The 12,643-nt window shown below is 43.2% G+C and overlaps 1 long non-coding RNA gene across 1 annotated transcript in view; it reads right to left on the bottom strand.

The window, feature by feature from the left end:
* The window catches only part of LOC115648706, a 44,394-nt gene extending 32,954 nt beyond the window's left edge, over nt 1-11,440 (bottom strand). The window contains exon 1 of the long non-coding RNA XR_003999648.1: nt 10,442-11,440. This is a non-coding gene — a long non-coding RNA (uncharacterized LOC115648706). The remainder of the gene's footprint in view (nt 1-10,441) is intronic.
* Between the last annotated feature and the right edge of the window lie 1,203 nt (nt 11,441-12,643).

The raw sequence follows: 12,643 nt of genomic DNA, 5'->3' as shown, positions 1-12,643 counted from the left end.
AGTTCATAGCTGTGGCACATCTGGCGTCCAGCTTGACGCGTCAGTTATGAAAGTTTAAAAAAAAAAAAGTTGCTTGAGCCCTAGCACCTCTTTCAGTACAAATTCAGCCCTGTGTCGCTATATTCCATATCAACAAATATTTGAATCAAGCTGAGGCCCAACTCCTTCCCACATTTACTTAACATATTTCTTACAGAGGAAAGACAATGTGGCTGTAAAGTGAGTTTCACCAGGATAGCACTATCTCTCAAGGGTTAATGTCTCAGTTATAATGCGTCAAAATATGTAATTTATGGACCCTGAGCCAAATCCTATTGCAGTCAATGGGCTTTGGAGCAGCCTCTATAGTTATTTTTGGGGTCCCAGTAGAGGAAGTTTCTGAGTAATAAGATTAGAAATATCTCTTCTAGAAACAGACTTGTCAGAGGTTGGGATTATGAATGTTTGTCAAAGATATAACCGGGGGGGAAAAGACGATTAAAGAAAGGGGTTCAGGATTTGTGCTGCATCATTTATTTTCAAGGCCTGACTCTGTAACTGTTCCTCACATGTAACTCTCATTGAAATCAATTAGCCTTATGCACATATTGCAACAGCAGAATTAGGCTCTGGGGACCAAATACTGCTTGCCTTCCTCACTTGGAGGTTTTTAAGAACAGGTTAAACAAACACCTGTCAGAGATGGTCTAGGTGTACTTAATCCTGGCTCAGTGCAGGAGACTGGACCAGATGACCTCTTGAATTCCTTTCCAGCCCTACATTACTGTGATTCTAGTTTCTCGAGACTACTGTTTCCTTGGCCCTTGGTGGAGTCTGGAACTGAGATGTTTCTGAGGAGGGCTGATTCAGGCAGTATTTCTGTCCTGATAAGTGTCTCATCTCTCTTGGTCTCTGCCCTGGCATTTTCCATGTAGTCCTTACAGGCAACATACGTGGTCTTATAGGTGCCAGCTTCCTCATTTCCCTGGGGGTGCTCAACCCCCCTCCTGCCCCAGGCCCTGCCCCCACTCCACCCATTCCCCCAAGGCTCCACCTCCACCCTGCCTCTTCCTGCTTCACCCCTTCCCTGCCTCATCCCACCCCATTCTGCCCCTTCCCTCCAGCATTCTCCCCCCCCACACCTCCTACATGCTGCTGAACAGCTGATCTACAGCAGGTGGGAGGTGCTGGGAGCGACTGGAGGAGCTGATTGGGGCCTGCCGGCAGGTGGGAGACATTGGAACAGAGGGGGAGGAGCTGACTGGGGCCAGCTGGTGGACGAGAGGCACTGTGGGGGGAGGAAGAAGAGCTGGTCCATGGGGCTGTTGGTGGATGCTGAGCACCCACTGTTTTTTTCCATGGGTGCTCCAGCCCCGGAGTCGTCGCTTATGCATGGTCTTGTATTAGCAGCAGGCTCTGGATTTTGCCAAGAATAAGAGCTCTGGCTGGGCACACTTTTCCTTTTTGAAAGTCCCTCTCTGACTTTCCCAAACTTCAGTGCTGCTTTTCCTCAGCCTTTTATTCCTCATACTCTGGCGGGGGAGTACCTGTTTTCTGATTTATTCAAAAGATCTCTGGTGACCTTTCCTGGCCTCGATTTTGTACTTTGCAAAGAAATTACTTTTTTGTTGCTCTGGCAGTTGGGATCAAAACCATTACTTCAATGAGAAGGGTTTCAGGCCATTTTCCCTTTTGGAGTCCCTGTTGCAAGGGGGGGCAGGATTTCTATGAGCCTCCTTGACTCTATGGTGCCTTCACTCTACACTGGTTATATGAACCATCTTGAGTGTCAGGACTGAAATACCAAACACCAGGTAGGTTACTCAGAAAATCGCATCTTTAAATATACAGACTTTTGCTAAAACAGGCTATTCTATACAGCATTGTTTTTCCTAAAGTGTGGGCTGTACCCCCAGTAAGGGGGAAAGGAGTCTGGACAGATCTCGTAGTTGTTCTCGAGAGCGCCAGCTTTTATTTTATTTTTTAAAAGTAAGTTTCTATCTGTTATGGTTGCAAAGAAAATCTTCAAAACAAGAAGTTCAACTGATGCAGAGAATCAGCCTGAATTTGCAGAGAGCCTGGAAAAATTACTCCGAGGTGAAAACTTCTCCATTCATTTCAGTGGATACTAGCTCAGATTCCAGGAGGGATACTTTAAGGGTGAGCACTGTTAACTATTTCCTTGCTAATTAAAGCATGAGAGGAAGTATCATATTGTAGAGCAACCTTAACATTTTCCACAATGGGGAAAGATGCTAAGAATTATCTGAGGTAGGTGGGGAAGCAAGAAGTGATTTCATTTCCCTGAAGGGGGGATTCAGCTTTCAAAATTTTGGGAACTCGGTTGTAAAGGGAATACTGTTAACTCTTGTTTTCCTGACCTGCTGTGAGACCCTCCACTCTCTGCACCTCACTTTCCCATCTGTCAGAGGGGAATAATTATATTACCCGCCCTTTGTAAAGTGCTTTTAAAATCCACAATAAAAATCAATATATGTAAATGCCAAATATTGTTTTTTAATTAGTTTTCAGTATTATTCTAACTCACTAACCTTCTCACCCTTCCAATATTTTCAAATATTTGGAAATCAACTTAAGTGTTTGGGCAAAATTATTTACATGTTATGTGCATTTTTTAAACATTTAAAAGTACAGTTCATTACAAATATTATTTTCAGTGAACAGATGTTCAATTTGAATTAAAACTGCAATCATTCATCTTATTTTTAGACTAAGTACTCTTCAAACCTGACCCTGCTATTCTGAAGCTTGAACATCATTGAAAGGAAATAGAGTGGAGAATTGCGTCTGTCAGGTTTCTTTTGTTTTTGTTTTTTTTTGAGATTTGTGCATAATAACAAAGTGATTTTTAACAACTCTCCATCTATCTCAGACTTTGTAACACATACATTACTTTAAGATGTATTGTGGGAAATGATAATTATATAATCCTATATGAACATATAGTATATACCCAACAACTCCACTGAACTGATGGTATAAGCACACTGGACCTGATCCTGATCTTACTGATGTTGGTGTAACTAGATGGACTTCAGTGGCATTACTACCCATGCAAATATTAGAATCAGGCCTAGTATATTATTCCCTTTTCCCTAGAAATTACCATAACAATGAATGGAGAAACTATCCTTTTGATTCCTATTGGTAATGGCAAAAAGCCTAATTCAAATAAATAGAAGACAATAAGAGTCCTTCCATTGTTTAAAAGGACTTTGGATCAGGCTAATAGAGCTCCTCAATTCTGAAATGTTTCAGATCCAGCCAAGGGATCCAATCCAAAGCCCACTGAAGTCAATGAAAAGACTTAGTGGCTTCCATGCTGTCAGGACAGAATTTAGGACACTGGCAGGATAGTCTTGGCAGTCATGCACTGTTACTTCCTATGCACATTTTGTCTCCAGAGATATCTGTTCTATACTCTTCACAAGCACTAAGACTTGTTCTCGTAGTGCAGTCTGGACGCAATTTAGTTTGTGTTAAATGGATTATGTACAGGATGGATAATGAAATATTCAATAAATTATCCCTATAATCATTCAACCCTACAACAACAAAGAAAATCTCTAATACTTAATTCCAGTTAATTAACAACTAAATCTGAACACTTGGTAGATTAAGAATCCAAAAGCTAGTCTCCTTAAGGATAAAGAATATCTCATACCTTAGCATAGATAATATTTGGATGCCATGATTTTGACTAAAATTGTTTTTATAAGCAAGGCTGCCTGTGTCACAAACTGCAAAACAAATAAATTCCATTTTAACTAGCTATAAATCTAATGCAATATATTGTACTTTAGAACAATACTGCAGTCATACTGGAAATACTTTTTAATGAAACCAAGGGAATACACTGGAAGTGTTCACTTCCACCTGTTAGAAAAGAAAAATCACAATTCTTCGAGTGATTGCTCAGGTGTATTCCACAGTAGATGTGCGTGCTCGCCACGTGCACCGGTGCCAGAAGTTTTTCCCTTAGCAGTACCTATATAGGGGGAGCACCGCTGTGACCCCTGAAGTGGCACCTCTATATCGCACTATAAGGGGAGCCGCGCACTCCCCCCCACCCTCAGTTCCTTCTTGCCTCCAATGAAGGTAGTCGGAACTTCATGCTACAGCCTTGCTGCAGCTTCTCTAGTTAGCCTTAGTAGTACAGTTGTTCCAATAGTTGAATAGTTTCTCATGTTAGTTGACTAGGCTCAGGGCATGCCCTGTGCCCCAGGCTTCAAGTCTTGCTACTCCTGTCGCAGTTCTATGCCAAGAAGCGACCCGCATACTCAGTGTCTCTGCTGCTTGGGTGAAACTCATGTAAGTGAGCGCTGCAGGATCTGTGGATCACTCAAGCCACGGACTAAGAAGAAGAGGGACATTAGGCTTCGCGCTTTCCTAATGGAATCAGTGCTGGCCCCAGCACCGGCACACCAAATGGACTCGGCGCCCGGCACTGCATCCTCGGTGCAGAGCGAAGTCCCCTCCACTAGCCGGCACTGCTCCCCTCTAAGAAACAACAAGGGAAGACTCAGCGGCACTAGAGAAGGAAAGGGGTGAGGCCGGACCCAAGCTGGGCAGCCCGCGATCCCCCTTGGGACTCAGGTCTCTGAATAGCATTGAGTGGAGCAGCCCGGTCCCTTCCACGTGTGCCTCCCTTGCGGTGAGAATGCTGTCGGCATCGGAGGCTGCACAGGCCGCACATGACATCCAAACCCTCCCGGTATGCGGGGCGCCACCTGAGACGGGCCCCTGATCTAGAGGGAAGCCGCCACTGGGAGCACAACAGACCTCCCCGACATGGCATAGTCCCCGCTCCGAGGACCACTTGCTGCCTCGCTCGAGACGATCTTCCCGCAGCTCGCACCAGCCCTCTGCTCCACTCAGGCTGACCAGCTCACCGCCTGCACAGTAACCTCGGGGCTCCTCCCCACCTCGTGACCAGGGACACAGGCACCGGGACAGGTGCCGCCGACGTTCTTCCTTGCGTTGCAGCTACCGTAGCCGATCCCAATGCCACCATCGTCGACGCTCCAACTTGAGTTCCCGCTCTACCAGACCTCACACACGGGACTCCTCTCACAGTCCACTGGCACCAGCGCATCATAGCTCCAGCTGCCGGGTCAAGTACAGGAGCAGCACCTCGGACAGGTACCGATCTTCATTGTTGAGGTCCCGGTCACGCGGAAGGCATTATCGCAGGCACCGTTGCTCTCACTGCTCCTACGGTACCGTACGGTCGACGGTGACCTCAGCATTGGCACCCAGCCACCCATCTCCAAGTCGTGGCAGTGGTGTCAATTGGCACCATGGCAGCAGATGCCCTCCCAGGCAAGATCTTGCTCAGTGGCCGGAACGTCCCAGGCTCCTTTGGCCTCCCCTCCTCCTACCATTGACATCATTGAGTGTCCTACTTGTAGGAGGTTTGCAGGTTCAGGTCATTTGTGCCTTACCTAGGGGTACATAGTGACTCAAAGTCAAAGCCAGGAAGAGAACCAATGTCTCCTTATGCCTATTTTGCTGCTCAGACCCCTAAACACATTGTGGTTACATCTAGGACACAAATATTATACAGATTCTATTGTACTTAATACCATGTGTATTTTTTATTTATTTTTCAATCTGAAAGCCAGAATGTGTTATCTCTGTGTACCAAATTTAGGAGAAGATATCTCCCTTTCCTTCACATGTGTTTCTCCATCACCTCCCACTCTGCCTTTCTGTGTATATATATGCAAGTGTGCTTTTACTAGTCTCGTCAGCTATTTTCAAAATGCAGCTCGTCCTGCTTCACTAGATGATATACAGTACCCAGCACATGTGGGGCTGGGGAAGATGGATAATACAATTATTTTCTAGTTTTCAAATAAAATTTACAACCTAGATTTCAAATTGATTAAACTTTTTTTGGTGCCTTTGTTTGTGGGTACCCAACTTTGGACAACTTGAAATGGCCTCAGTTTCAGAGGCTGGACATTTAGCTCTTGTGACAATCAAGTCTCTTAAAAGTCTCTCCACTTAGGCATACAAAGTTGAAGAAATCAAAATAGTTTTGTTCCCTTTTAAAAATCTAGGTTTCCGTATCTGATTAGTAGTGATTTTTTTTGTAATTCCTCTCTGCTGTGAAAGGGAGGATTACCGAGTTGTGAGGACAGTTTAGGTTCTTAGGTGGGAGATACGGTAAGAACATCCATTTTTTCATGTCTCCCTCCTAAATCTCTCCAGTATGTAGAGGTTAGTGGAGTGGCACCCATTTACACCGGGTCTGAATCTGTCCATGTAATTCAACAGATTTGAGGAATCATATTGAAATAGTCCTGAAACCCCTAAACTGTGGAATTGCTGTAGAATTTAGTTAGCATTCCCTACCTTGGCTATTTGATAATACTGTTTTATCTTCCATGTTATTGAGAGATAATGCTACTTATATCTGTTACAAGTTATTATCTCTTCCAGTTGGCATTGTTTCCTATGGCAACATCATCTTGTTGTTATGAGCTGGTGTAATGCAGCATGTAAAAAAAAAAAATCACAGTCTGGGCTGCCAGCTTGAAAGGTAACTTGTGTCTACACTTCAATATTTTATAAAGCATTCAAACTAACATGCATTTTGATAGCCACGAAATGATATGTTACCACTTATATATTCTGAGGCACATTTCTTCTGGCTGCTTAAGCCTCTTCTTTGTATTCTCATCACAATTTGCCTTTTTTCTCTCTGTCTGCTTTCATTTAATGTTTCTGAAAGGGTTTGGTAAGATTTTTTTTTTTTTTTTGGTAAATTCTTCCTGTCACTTTTCTGCATTGTAGAATCCTTAATTCCTCTCCACCCTCATGTGGGCTTTGCAATGCTCAGTGAGCCTTGAAGTTCCTACTGTAATGTCACCCACTACAATAGACAGAAAGAGATGATTCCTCAAAACAAAAATCAGTTTTGACGCAAATCGAGTTAGTCGTGCCAGAATCGTACTCCTTCAGAAACACAGGCTTCTGCCACATGAGCTAAAGGACTTCTCTTTAAGGGCCAGTTTGTGAAGACCCTTATTCAGGTGCACTGAGCCGGGGGGAAGTGTGTGGAGCCCCTTACCCTTTCCATGAGGAGCGTTCCCTCAGCACAGCCTTGGGAGCAGAGGGCCCCCCCAAGCATGAAGGGAGGCAATAATGCCATGCCACTCACCAAGCCTCCTACAGCCCATAAAGTGGGCCGGTCCCATCAGAAAGATCATATTAAAATCTGAAGCATCTTGTATGGTCCCCTTTCACACTGGGCTACTTAGGAATAGATTGTCTCTCTTTCAGGAATAATTCCTCTATCACAGGGTGAATTGGTCTTTTAAGAGGGAACTGGTCCAAACCACTTGTGTCTCATTAACATTTTGAGTGAGGGCAGCTGGCTTCTCTGAAGAACCTGAGCAGAACAAGAAATGGGAGGGGGAAGTTGTAACTGGGTTGAGGAAGCAGTTGTAGGTGAGTGCTGCGGGGAATAAGGGGACTGTTTGGATTATAATACAATTCTAGGAAGGAGGGCCAGGGACTCCTAGTCCAAGGAAAGAGAGAGACTGAACTGAACCCAACTCTGGGAAGGAGTGCACTCTGGGAAGGAGTGCTTGGGGCTCCTGGTTGAAGGAGACAGAAATGTTTGATGACCAGCCGGTAAAGTACGTATAGACTAAACAAACTGAATCCTTCTCCACAAGGAGAATGTTTTAAAATGATATATACTGGGTGATGAGTTTGAGAAACCTTGTCAGAGAGGGAAACTGAAGTAGGTTGCTGCAGAGCCACACCAGGCCATGAGGGGGTGCCTGGGAAGTGGCCACCCATTAACAGCCTCAGTCGGCTGCCCAGGAAATGGAGCAATTTCACAGCTGCCCTACTTGGGCCGGTAGCTAAATATCATAATTTGGACTTTTCCTTTCAGTGTTAGTAAGTCTTTCACCCTCTGTTTTGTGGGTCAGCATTTAGAGAGTAAAATCACATATTCAAAGTCAGTGTTTTTTGGCATAAATCTGTATTATGTACAAAGTCAGTTCATTACAGCACTATCTGTGAGGAAGCGAAGAAACAAGTGAAAGACAAGATGAATAAAGGGTGACCCAATGGCCCTTCTGTATTCGTCTCCTAGCCTGGGAGCATAAAGCTCTCTTCTCAATTTAGTGACTCCTGTTCTTAATTTTTTGTTGGAGCCTAAGCTGTGGGGAAGGAGGAAGAGGAAAATCACAAGAGGACAGAAAGAAGAAGATAGGAAAGATCTAGGGAAATAAAAGGCTAAAAAAAACCCAACTCACAGTTGATAGAGAATCTCCAGAGAAGTCTCTCAGAGATCATCAAAGCAAATGAAGGCACAATCCTGCAGGACCGCAGCTTCCAGAGAGGAAATTGCTTTGCAGATTAGACCCCTCACCTCTTTTTCTTCAGCAGCGTGGCTTTGACCTGATCTGGCTGGTCTTGTTTTTAGGTAAGTGCTAGACTGGTGTTGCAACTTCTTCACAGCCTACCATGCAACCAGACCTCTCATTGCCTTTTTTCTGCTATTTTTTCCTGCCACCTCCACCCCATGCTCCTGACCATAGCTGAATGTGAATACCCCCTAAGACTGTGGGATCCCTTGTTTCCTACTCCTTTCCCTTTACACTGTATGAGGCATGGATTTCCTTCCATCACTCTTTCTGAGGTCATATGTTATTTTATTATTTAATTAGCAATTCTTCTCTTTTAATTTGTTTTATTTTTGTATTGCATTCATGTCTTTTTTAAAAGAATAATGAAGAAATGATTCTCCACCAGAAAATAAAATATGCAGTAGGATATCAACTACCTTATGCTTAGGCTTTTGTCACCAGAGAGCCAGAGTAATTCACATACATTTAATGAAACTACCCTCATGACACCTCTTGGAAGTAGCAAAGGTACTGCTAGTCTCTCGGTGTCTCAGCTTCCCATCTGTAAAATGAGGATAAGGGTGGGATTTTCAAAGGCGTTCAGCTTTGTAACCTAACTTGTCTACTATTGAAGTCGATGGGAATTTTACCATTTACTTCAATGGGAGCAAAGTTGGGCCAATTTTGAGCATTTTCGAAAATCCCACCTAGCTCTCCACAGGAAGTCTCTGGCAGAGCAGGAACTCCCAGTTTCCTGCATCTCAGTTTGATGCTTTGCCCACAAGACCATCTTTTCCCTCTCTCATTTTCAATTACATTATGACATACCATTGACTAATATGAGTGCACCATTGAAAGACTTCCTAATTTACATACAACTGATAGTGTGTACCCTTTTATTCCTATTCTCACTTGGTACCTGTTTATATTGTCTCCGTGGTTAAAAGCTGTGCCACATATTCTGAAGTTCTTATCCCCTTTAACTTAAGTTATGAGTGAAGAATTCAGGCTATTTCTGTGTATTTTTTAAATGTAAAACAGCAGTACAGAAACAGCAATAGAATTCAGACACCTTTTATACTGTGTCCAAAAGAGGTTATATAGAACAGAAGCACAGGTCTCGGTAATAGGTTGCTTTTGTCTAAAACCCCAGACTAATTTAAACCAGGAAGAATTCTGAACTATTTTCTTGCCAAGGCAAGGAGATCATGATGTGGTAAATGAATCTGGAAAATCAACTCATAAAATTATATCCAAAGTTCAAGTGTTGAAAAGACATCCCAGCCACCCTCATCAAAATTTTTGCTGCGTTCACTGTCACAATATGTAATAGACTTCATTTGCTGCCCAAAGGCGAAAAAGTCTGTGGTACATAAATTAAAATTGATAATTATAATTGATCAGGGATGAAACTATTTTGATCTGAGTTGGCAAATTCTAGCAATGACCTTACTAAATCTAAATCTTAATCTTTGCCAAAATGTTAGTGTCAGGATTCATTTAGCAATGATAAGGGCATGCATAAGCTGCAATCACTGGGGTCTTTATAATATTTCATAAGTACAGGGATCAAAGCTGTTTTTAATTATTCAGGTCAGGGGATTTTATGGAAAGCAAATACAGCTTTCAAAATGGGATCAGCAATAAGCCCTTTTATGGAAAGACATCTTCCACTGTAGTAGCAGTGTCTAAATATTATGTACCCCAGAGAAAAGAGATGACATTTACAATGCATATGGATCAAAACAGGAGGTGGTATTTCATTTTGGTGGTTCTTTGTATGAACTCTGTGGTAGCTTTCTTTAAATAAAAATAGAAAGGTAACTCTACACTAGAAAAGGTTTGTCATTATAGCTATTCTGACAAACGCTCCTACTGTAGACGCAGTTAATACCAGCAAATAAATGCTTTTGCTGGTATCACTAATACCCATTGGTAGAACTTGCTAGCCTGTTTCTACAGCCCAGGAAAGCCTCATTGCTATGCCCAAGTCTCTTTTGGGGCATAGTTCTATTCTTCAACATAACACTTGTGAAAAATATCAAACAAAAAGCAATTCCTCTGCTCACCTTAAGCCACAGCTCTTAGAGTCTTTTCCTCTTGTCTCTCAGTGCTGAAAGAGGATACCCCTTTGCCTTCAATCCCTTGGCCTTCAGGGCCTGTTGCAGGACTGAAAATAGCAGTGTGAATGTTGGGTCATGTGACAGTTTGGTCTCTCTGGGCCCCCCACTGCCTGGGTCTGACCTTAAGTGGCAAGGGAAGGGAAGTGGGGTGAAGGGGGCAGGGCAGGGGCGGAGTGAAGCTGAGGTAGAGAGACTGGGTGGTGGGGAGAGGGTTGGAATTTACTTCCCGTCAGCACAGGGCAAAGAAAACCAGAACTTTCTCCAGTTTTGACTGGAATGTCCAGAGCTCCCAACTTTGGCTGTTTCTGCTCTTAGCAGATGGAGTCTCTGGCTGGCTGCTCTGTGCAGTTCTTCCCCAGGGCTGTATGGTGGAGGGCAGGGGAAGAGAGGTCTAGAGCTCCCAGAGTTGTGGTGGGATCTCCCCTACACAGTTTTGGGTCCAGGGAAAGGGTAGTCCTGGCTGGGCCCCATTTTGCCCCCTCTCACTGAGTCCCAGATTTGGCTGCTTCTAGCCCTACTGGATAATATAGTTTACCCACCTTTATAAAGTGCATTGAGATCAACTCTTTGCACTTGTGTTCCCTCAGTGGTGTTTTATACAGAATCTGCCAGAAGTTTCCACTTGTCTTTGTCACACAAATAATAATCACTGCTGAATCTCACATCCAGAGCTCAAGCTGAATTCTGTTTTGGCTGAGTTTATGCATGAGTTGCTCCCTCCCTGCCAGTGCCTTTTGGAAGATTGTGAAACGTTTACTTGACTTCTATATTTATTAAGAAATCTTAAGTTTGAACTGTCAGAAGACACTGGAACAAGAAAGTTGCCTGGGCTACTGATATGCGTTCACTTTTTCTAGGTATGCCAGAAAATTTGGTAAGAGTCACTCCTGCAAGCAGGGGCCAGCAATGTTGTGGCCACTCAGAGACTCACTGAAGTGATATAAGTATCTGCACGACGAACAAATATTTAATAATGAGTCTTCAATTTAGCAGAGAAAGATCTAACACAATCCATTGGCTGGAAGTTGAAGCTAGACAAGTTCAGGTTGGAAATAAGGAATAGGTTTTTAACAGTGAAAGAAATTAACCACTGGAACAATTTACCAAGGATCATGGTGGATTCTCTATCACTAATCATTTTTAAATCAAGTTTGGATGTATTTTAAAAAGATATGTTCTAGGAATTATTTTAAGGAAGTTCTATGGCCTGTGTTATACAGAAGGCCAGACAAGATGATCACGATGATCCCTTCTGGCCTTGGAAGCTATTATATTGGTAGAAGTGAGTTTCATACTCATTAAGAGTAACTTGCTGCAGATGTCCTCCCGCAACCTTCCAGCCATAACAGAGAAACACTGTCATGAAGGTGAAACAGGAGGGATGCCTAGAGAAACTCTCAATACAGTGGCAGGCAAAGAGCAGTATTTGCCCTGGGCAGTGGTCTGTGGATATAAATGATGTGTTCAGCACATAGATGCTAAAGAAAAAACAGAGATGAGTGCATTTAAATCAGCACTAAGGATCAGCTTCACTAGGCAAGAAGAGCAAGGGTTCTTGGGCAAAATGATATGGAAACATAGTATGAAGCAAAAGAGATGCAGTTGGGCAGGCTGATCAGCCACCTATTTTATTTTTTTAATAATGAATAAAATGAAGCATGAAGCTGTTAACAATTCAGTTTTTATTTTTCATATAAAATTACAATGAGGGAGCCAAATCTGCACCAATATCCATGGAAGGATATTGTGAAAATAAACATCCAGAGCCCAGTTCTGTCCAGAGATTTGCAGGTATAACAGCCTTTGACTTCACAGACCTGAGGGCAGAATTACTTTATTTACATTTACATTACTACATTACTTTATTTAAATTCATGTGCAATGAAATCTGCACTAATGGTCCTCTCCATTAGGCAATCCCCTCAGAGGTTCTCAAACTTCATTGCACCGCTATCCCCTTCTGCCAACAAAAATTACTGCCATGACCTCAGTAGGGGGAACCGAAGTCTGAGCCTACACAAGCCCTGCTACCCAGAGCTGGGAGGTAGAGTGACCAGACAGCAAATGTGAAAAATCAGGACAGGGGTGTGGGGGTAATAGGAACCTATATAGGAAAAAGGTCCAAGAATCAGGACTATCCCTATAAAA

Source organism: Gopherus evgoodei, chromosome 3 (genome assembly GCF_007399415.2).
Source record: "Gopherus evgoodei ecotype Sinaloan lineage chromosome 3, rGopEvg1_v1.p, whole genome shotgun sequence".
NCBI classification, from domain to species: Eukaryota; Metazoa; Chordata; order Testudines; family Testudinidae; genus Gopherus; species Gopherus evgoodei.
Note: the sequence above shows the minus strand (reverse complement) of the source record. Positions and strands in the feature narration are given on the sequence as shown.